The following is a 7,724-nucleotide window of genomic DNA, read 5'->3' as shown; positions in this document are numbered from 1 at the left end:
AGAAGAGGGTGCTGGTTTTGTGCCGAGCTGAAGTAAGCCATATCATTGGTACTTGTCCAGTTTCACCATGTTTTCTTCTCTCACCTCCCTCTACAGTTGATTTAGCAAAGCTCTAGGGCAGTGGCCATTGAAGACACAGCAAAAAGACTCCAAGCCTGGACTTTGTTAAACGACAAAACTCAGTAATGTGAAAAAAGGATCAAGCTATACATAACAATGTCTGGGCCAAGAACTGTGAAAGAAAACATTCATTTTAGTGTCTTTATGCAAATCTTTAATTTCTTAATCTTCTTAATTCCACTTAAGAGAGAAGATACAGATAAAATCATCCTGGTGGACGTTTTGAAGACTAAACAGTCAAGCAGCTAGATACTATCCTTCTATTATACTTTCTATTTTCATATTATCCTTTGTCTGTCCTTTCTGTAGTATCTGAGGTGCACATATCTGGCATGGCATCTGGAGTACTTTCCTCTTCTAACTTTAAATAGCTGACAAAACAATCCAAATTGAGGAGGCTCAGTGTCTGGCTTTTATTAGTCACATCAAATATTTTGGGTTTTCCACTTGCTCACCATGAAAACAGCTAATGAGATTTTTTTTTTTTGAGTGATAACTCTTGGTATCATGCAGGTAATAGATGTAATGAAGATTGTCATGAGGACATGTGAGCGAGGGGCAGTAAGAGCTATACAAGATCCCACATGTTGCTTTTGCATCCCATTTCTTGCTTGTAATAAGTGTTGCCGTACCCTTTTGAAGCACAAGACAGTCCCACCTGTGGTGGGATTCTGCTGGATGAATGTGGTCTACAGCAAAGTTTGCACATTTCTTGTGCAGATGGGAAATTCAACCATATTCGAAGCTGACTGCACTCACTCTCTAACCTTGATGTCTCGGGGTGAGGACTCTTTTGCAGCACTGAATGCTCAGTAGTTAAAATGAGCTTTGTCCTGGCCTTGGGGAGAAAGTTTGAGGTCATTTGCCACACATGAGTGAGTCCTCTGCAACCTCCGAAGTCAACCACTGAGCAGTTGCCTTGGTCAGATGGATGCAGGTGATGAAATAGGGTGTGGCTATAAAGTGTGGATAAAGTTCAATTTATGAGGGTCAGAGGAGAACTTTCTCAGGGTAAGCCGACTTGTGTTGAACAGCCTGATAAATAGCTGCTGTTTTTTTGGAAGAACAGCTCCAGGGCATGAAATATGAACTGCTTTATGGAAATAACTCCTGCACTTCATTAGCATGTTTTACAGTCAGCTTGATCCTGTCTAGGTCACCTTTCTCCTTCCTTCTCCTCCCAAGCACCAGAGAGGCACTGACCATCAGAGGTCCTGAACAGCACAAGTGTCAGGACTGATGTGGATATCTTAGACCTTTCAATATTACAGATTTGCCAGATGCAGTTCATTGCTTTCCCCTTTAATTACAGTCACCTTCAAGAGAGAAGTTACCCAGGTCTCAGCCCCAAAATGCACTGTGCTCCAGTATTTACAACCTGTGCACAACACCACAAGAGTCGGAGAGACGGTGGGGTTGGTGATAAGGTCTGGATCCAGGACTGTTCACAGACATGTTATCTCATCTGAGCGAAGGGGATAAATCTGATGGTAGGGAGGTTGTTTTTTTTGCCAAGGTCTCTAAGCACTGGGAGACAGTTACAGACACCAAGGCAATGCAGGGCAATTTTCTCTGCTGATTACAGGAGACGGACTTTGTTTGCGACAGGTGAAAACCAGATGAAGAGGTTTGGTGGGTATCCTCAAACCAAATGTGAGATCTGCAGCATTTGGGCATTTGGCTTGTTTGTAGCCAGTGTGGAAAAGCAGACACTTCTGCGGTGCAGTTCATCTCACCCAAATGCAGACATCTAAAATAGGTCATCTGAGCTGCACTTACTCCTCTCCGTTGACTGCAACAGCAGACGGATGACTAGCTCAAAAGTCTCCGTCTGCAGCAACATTAAGTGAGAAAAGATGAAATCCACTTTGTTCATCCCAAAGTGTTTTCTTATCCGGCAGTCAAGCTTCCTTCCAGAGATGGAGTACTCTGAAATCCTCAACAGGCCTGTTGGGTTACTCAGAGCTTTGCACTTCAAACATCCATCATCTCATGATCATTTGCTAATCCCAAGGTCTCCATCCCAACCCCACCTTTCTCCACTGCACAGGTAGTGCTCGGTTCATGAAAACGGTACTAGCATAACAGTAACAAAATGGGTCATGGAAATCTAACCCGATGGAAAGGATACCCACCACTTAGCTATTTATCTAATATTTCATCCATAAATTTCTCTCTTCAGATGTCCGGCTCTGTTGACTAGCATCAGTGCTCTCTTGTTAGCCAGAACGATGCTTAATTGCCTCATTTTAGGTTGCCTTCATCTACAGCCTCTCGAATGTTGGTGTCACTGCAGTATTTAAGAACAGCTGAATGTGCATTAGAAAAACACCCTGCAGAGAATATCCTAGAGCAAGCACGGGAAACTGTGATTTTAAAATTGTGTCCCAAAGCATGAGGACTGACTTTCGTAGCATAAGCTCAACCTGAGTTACTCTGGCGATAATTTGAAGGATTGCTCTTGATACTGTAAGAAGAGGCTTGGGAACTCATCAAAAAGATATTGTGAAAAAGTCCTGAGCCTCATTAGGAGCTAAAAAGCAAGTCATGAGCCCTTGTTCTGCACTGAATAAAAGGGTCAGCTTTAATAATTTATGCTGAAGGAGGAAAAACGCACATTATTTTCTGTTTCTTTAGGCTGGCTGATGCAAAATGTACCCTGACCTTTCTACATTCAGCTTTTCATTTTCTCACTCTGTACTTCCTTCCTGAGGACCACACCAGTTTTCTCACTCATACACTAACATGTCTTGGTTAGTGGTTAGATTTAGAAACCTCCAAGTTACTCTAGCTGAAAAACTTTTCTAAATATTTCCTACTGTTACTATTTGCATTTGGAAGTGCTTCTTTTTGCATTTCTGTAAGGAATCCTCAAAATCTATACAGTTCAGAAGTTTTTTTCTCTCCCAGGGAAAGGGCACTAGATTAAGATCATCTAAGAACCGAAATGCAACCCTTTACATTTATTTCTGTGGCATAGTATTTAGCCCCAGTTCTTGGAACATCTACAACAGCTTCCTATTGCATGGTAAATTCAGAGCTGACTCAACAAAATTCATACAGTTGAAATTAACTATGCCTTCACTGAACTAAAGGGAAGCACTGAACTGTGTCTTCCTAAGCAGAAGCACCTACCCAGCTCATAAAACTAAAGATGATGTAGAAAGATGCCTTATGATGTGCAGCAAAAAGATTTCTAATGGTGGTCTTCAACCATGGGAAGTCACTTGGTAATATAGGGGCCAAAGGAGGGATGGGAATAGTATAACGTAACAGTCTGTGCTTTAAAACTTGCTAGAGGTCAGGTTCATCTCCTCTGATTTTAGATACCTATAATAAAGGGTATCTATGTGTCAGTTTACCATCTAGATCCTCTTTATTTTCCAGAGGGAAAAACAAATACTTAGAGGGCATGTTCCATCTGACCTATTTAAAACTTCTTTTCTAAGGTACAGCGCTGCCCTAGTTGAGTCTACTCTTGCAGACTACATGTCTTCATTGATGGTAAAAGGAGTCTAGACAGCCAGCTCAGGTGTTTGTCTCCCATGTGAGTCTCCAAAGGTGTTATGACTCCCACCTTTGGTGTCTAGTTATCAGATAGGGAAGACAGCTGCTTTCTTGGTTCGAAAAAGTCAGATATTACATATCCAATGTCTGACATTTACGGCAACAATGCCATGGTGTTATGCAAAATGTGAATTTGGTCATTTAGTCTTAGACACCAATAGAGCCACAATCCCCTTTAAAACTGAAGGCCAAGCACTTTCTCTGGGCTAAAGAAGGTATAATTGGTACAAGAATCAGTCAGCCTCTAAGACTGCCCAGAGATGTGAGTTAGATGACAAATAAGAGCTAATGATAATGCAGAAGGGCTTTCTCTGACTGTAAGTTATAGGTTAGAGCACTGGTTGCAGTTTGCTGGGATGTAGGTCCAGAAAGTGAGGAGGAAGAGCCCAATCCTTACCAGACCCTACACTCTAGCGCTGGAAGAAAACTTGAGGGGTGATCTAGTCCATGCCTAGGCATAATCAGCTCCACCTCTATCACTGATGAAGACTATTATCTTGTCCCCTTCTCCATCATCATTCCTCAGACAGTCTCAAGTTGTTCAGATTTTCCTTTTAGGTCATGTTTTCTAGACCCCCCTTTTTATTCTCATTTCTTTCCTCTGAACTGACTTGTGCTGGTCCATGTTTTTCTTAATGTGTAGTGCCCACAATGGGGCACAGTATCCTATCCATGGCTTTATTTTCACAGCATAAAACAAGGGATTGCTTTGCATGTTTTATACATTTCAGAATTAGATTTAACATTTTTTATGCGTGACATTGCCAACCGGTCTTTTTGCATAGTTTGTTTTTGGAAGAGCAGCTTTTTAATCAGTGATGCCACTGCTCCATTTCACAGGCTGTTTTATTTTGCCCACGTATAATTCTTGCACTTATTCTTTAAATTGCAACTCTTTTTTTTTTTTTTGTCCAGTGTATTGAGGTGACTTTGAAGTCCCTTCCTGCCCTCTAATACATGTGTGGTCTCTCCTGGCTTAGCATCTTCTGCAAATACAGTAAATGTTGTCTATATTCATCATCCAGATAACTATTGAAAATCCTGAATAGCCTGAGGCCCACATTGTAACCTGGGGACCACCTTTCAATACATCCTTCTCTTCTGGCAGTTAATCGGTGCCACTCAATATGCTCTTCCATTTGACACAGTTTTGAACCATTTTAAAGATACTTTCTTTTCAGGGATTTTCCAATCAATTTTGTACTCACCTTGTAATTGAACTAGGTTCTATTTCCCTAACTTGACAGATGATGTAAAAATTCTTACCAAAGTCAAGCAAAGAGACAGGGTGCCTTTGGTAAGGAGCTCACTACAGAGGCTGTCTTAAGATGTGTGCACTTTACAGGATTAAGTATAATTGATTAACTATAACTTGATGGTAATAAAAAGGAGAAGGGAAGAAACAAATATGAACATGCTATAATATACTTAATTTATCAGTTTATTTTAAGGTCCTGAAATTTTTCTGCTCGGGCCAGAGGAATGATGATTGCAAATAAGAATATCTATAGAGGAAAGTTATCTGTACTATGCAGCTGTATTTGCGTGGGGAAGTGTTAAGGAACCCAATCTAGGCATTGCTGTGTTAATGAAGTTGTGGCAGTACTCACTACATGGCAACTAAATATATCCAAAGAGTTTTTCATGTAAGTCAGAAGCTCAGCCAGACACATGGTGGGTCTACATATGGAGTAGCTAGTGCCATTGTGGTCTCCGCATCTCCGAAGTATTTAGTGGATTTGGAGAAAGTTCAGAGGAAGACAACTAAAATAATCATGGGGATGGAGCACTTGCCTTACAAGGAGGGACAGAAAAGGTCTAGGACTGTTCAACATGGGAAGGGGAGGATGCGGGAAGGTTAACTGTATCATGGAGGTGAGGGATACGATGAATGCAGGCCATTAGCCACTGAATCCCACAACAACAGAACTAGGAGACATTTAGTAGGAGATCAGTTTAAAGCAGGTAAAGGGATGGATTTGTCCCAACACTTAATAATGGACCCTCGAGGTTCCCTTTCAGTTACGTGGTCCTCACATATTTATCACAGAGCTTGTCATCAATGAAAAGAAGAGTTAAGAAGAGCATAATGAACCAGTGTACAGATACACTGTAAAATCCACTACTCATATCTCCAGACCAAACGTGTTTGTGCACTAAGGGTTTTAAAAGTACCTGCAGGATTTCAAAAGGCCCTTGTGAAACCTAGACCTAAAGGAGGCCGGAGCTATGTCCATGTTTTACTCCCTGGCAACTCCATTTCTGCATCTTTCTTGGTCTTGTGGCACTATGTAAAAATAATCTTCATAATCTTGTCTGTGGTGACCTGGGCCATGTGATGGTCTCTTTTCTTCAGGGGTCTCTGCTGAAAGAGAGGACTTCTCTGAGCAGCGAAACTCTGGTGATCGATGGAAGAAAGTTAACAAGCAACAGAGACACCAAAACTCTGGTGATAGATGGAAGGAAGCTGACAAGCAACAGAGATGCCAACACCTCCTTTTCCCTCTATACCTTCCTAGATGCTCAAGATGCTCCTATTTCCCACCATCACTTTCCAGGTTTCCACTGAGTTTTCTCAGTACCTCCCCTCCTTTATTGCCCCACACCTCTGTTACTAACATCTAATGTTAAACATCTAAATCATAATGCTAATTATGTGGGGTTTATTTCTCATAAACCCCTGCTTTTTGTGAACCTAGAAAACTTTCCCCCTTGCTGGGTCCCTCTGTTCTCACCCTCCCCTTCTCTGCTTTGGGTCAGTTGCTTACAGAAGCAGCCCTGTTTTTTCCTGGAATTGTTCAGCAAGCTGACCTATTTCACAAAGCTGACCTAACTGCTCTCACGAGCGGTAACCGTTGGTTTTTTTTTTTCTTTTTTTTTTCCCCCCTGACCTTTAAAAGGTCTAAATGCCAAGTTACGGGTCTTTCTCATGCGAACTGTGCTTGTAGCAATTAGCCACCTGGGGTCACCGTTCCTTCCAGTACAACTGACTGTACACTGCGTGTTCTTGCTAGGACAAAAACTCACCATTTCTAATAAAATCTTAGTGGCTATTATCCACCTACACTGAGATTTTCTGCTTGAAAGCAAATGGCTGCAGGAAAGAGGGAGCCCTCTCAGCTCACCTGCCGAAAAAAGACCTTTTTTCAGCAAAAGATAAAATTCAGCTTGTTGAGAATCTGTGTCTGGAGCCCAAATTGCTGCCCTCTGCTCAGAGTTTGCAATCATTAATTGACCAGCATGATTTTGAATAACCGAGAGAGGCAGATTGAGATGAAGGACTACAGAAAAGGTCTCCCATCTCTGCCTCCATCATACAAATAGCTACGAAACTAAATAGTTTGACTGGGCAAGAAATAGAAGGAGATGTTGGGGAGTAAATCCCTGCATCTCCAAAGAACAGCACATGTTGAGTAGGGGGAGGACAAATTGTGATAAACAGTCTGGGATTTCTTGCTGTGCAATGTAACAAATACATCTTACCAGCCCAGATGGTTGCGGTTCTGCATAAGCAGTTGCATATTGCCAGGTACCTTGGAAAAAGGTGAAGAATTGGGGTCTATGATTTTCGGGCAGATGTTTCAAGAGCAAGTCCCTCCAAGTCCTTCAGTGGGCTTTGGCATGAGTGTTTCCTATTATGCTGTTCAATATGGAAGATGATTCAGTAGTAAAGCAAAGGCAGTATTGATCATGGAGCAGCCCCTGGGTGAGCAAAGCATTTTATCCACAACAGTTGCTCGAGAAGTCTTACTTGTTCTCTGTGCCCTGTCATATTTGGGTTTGGGCAGTGATCTCCTGGCCAAAGCCTTCATGCCAACAGACCCTCCAAAACCACCTATATCAGTGAAGCTGCACGAAAGTTTTCATGAAAAGGGCAAAGGGAGATTTATCAGGAGAGTGAGACAGCAGTGGCTGTAGGATCCCTTGTGTCTGCTGTTCTCATGAGCGATGCCTAAAGTCTTGTTTACAGCTCTCCACATGCTGGGGGAGAAGATGCACATTTGTGCAGCCTCTCATAGATATGGCATCTTCCTTTC

This window comes from Larus michahellis, chromosome 1, assembly GCF_964199755.1.
Source record: "Larus michahellis chromosome 1, bLarMic1.1, whole genome shotgun sequence".
NCBI classification, from domain to species: Eukaryota; Metazoa; Chordata; class Aves; order Charadriiformes; family Laridae; genus Larus; species Larus michahellis.
The sequence above is the reverse complement of the archived record's forward strand: the minus strand, read 5'-3'. Positions refer to the sequence as shown.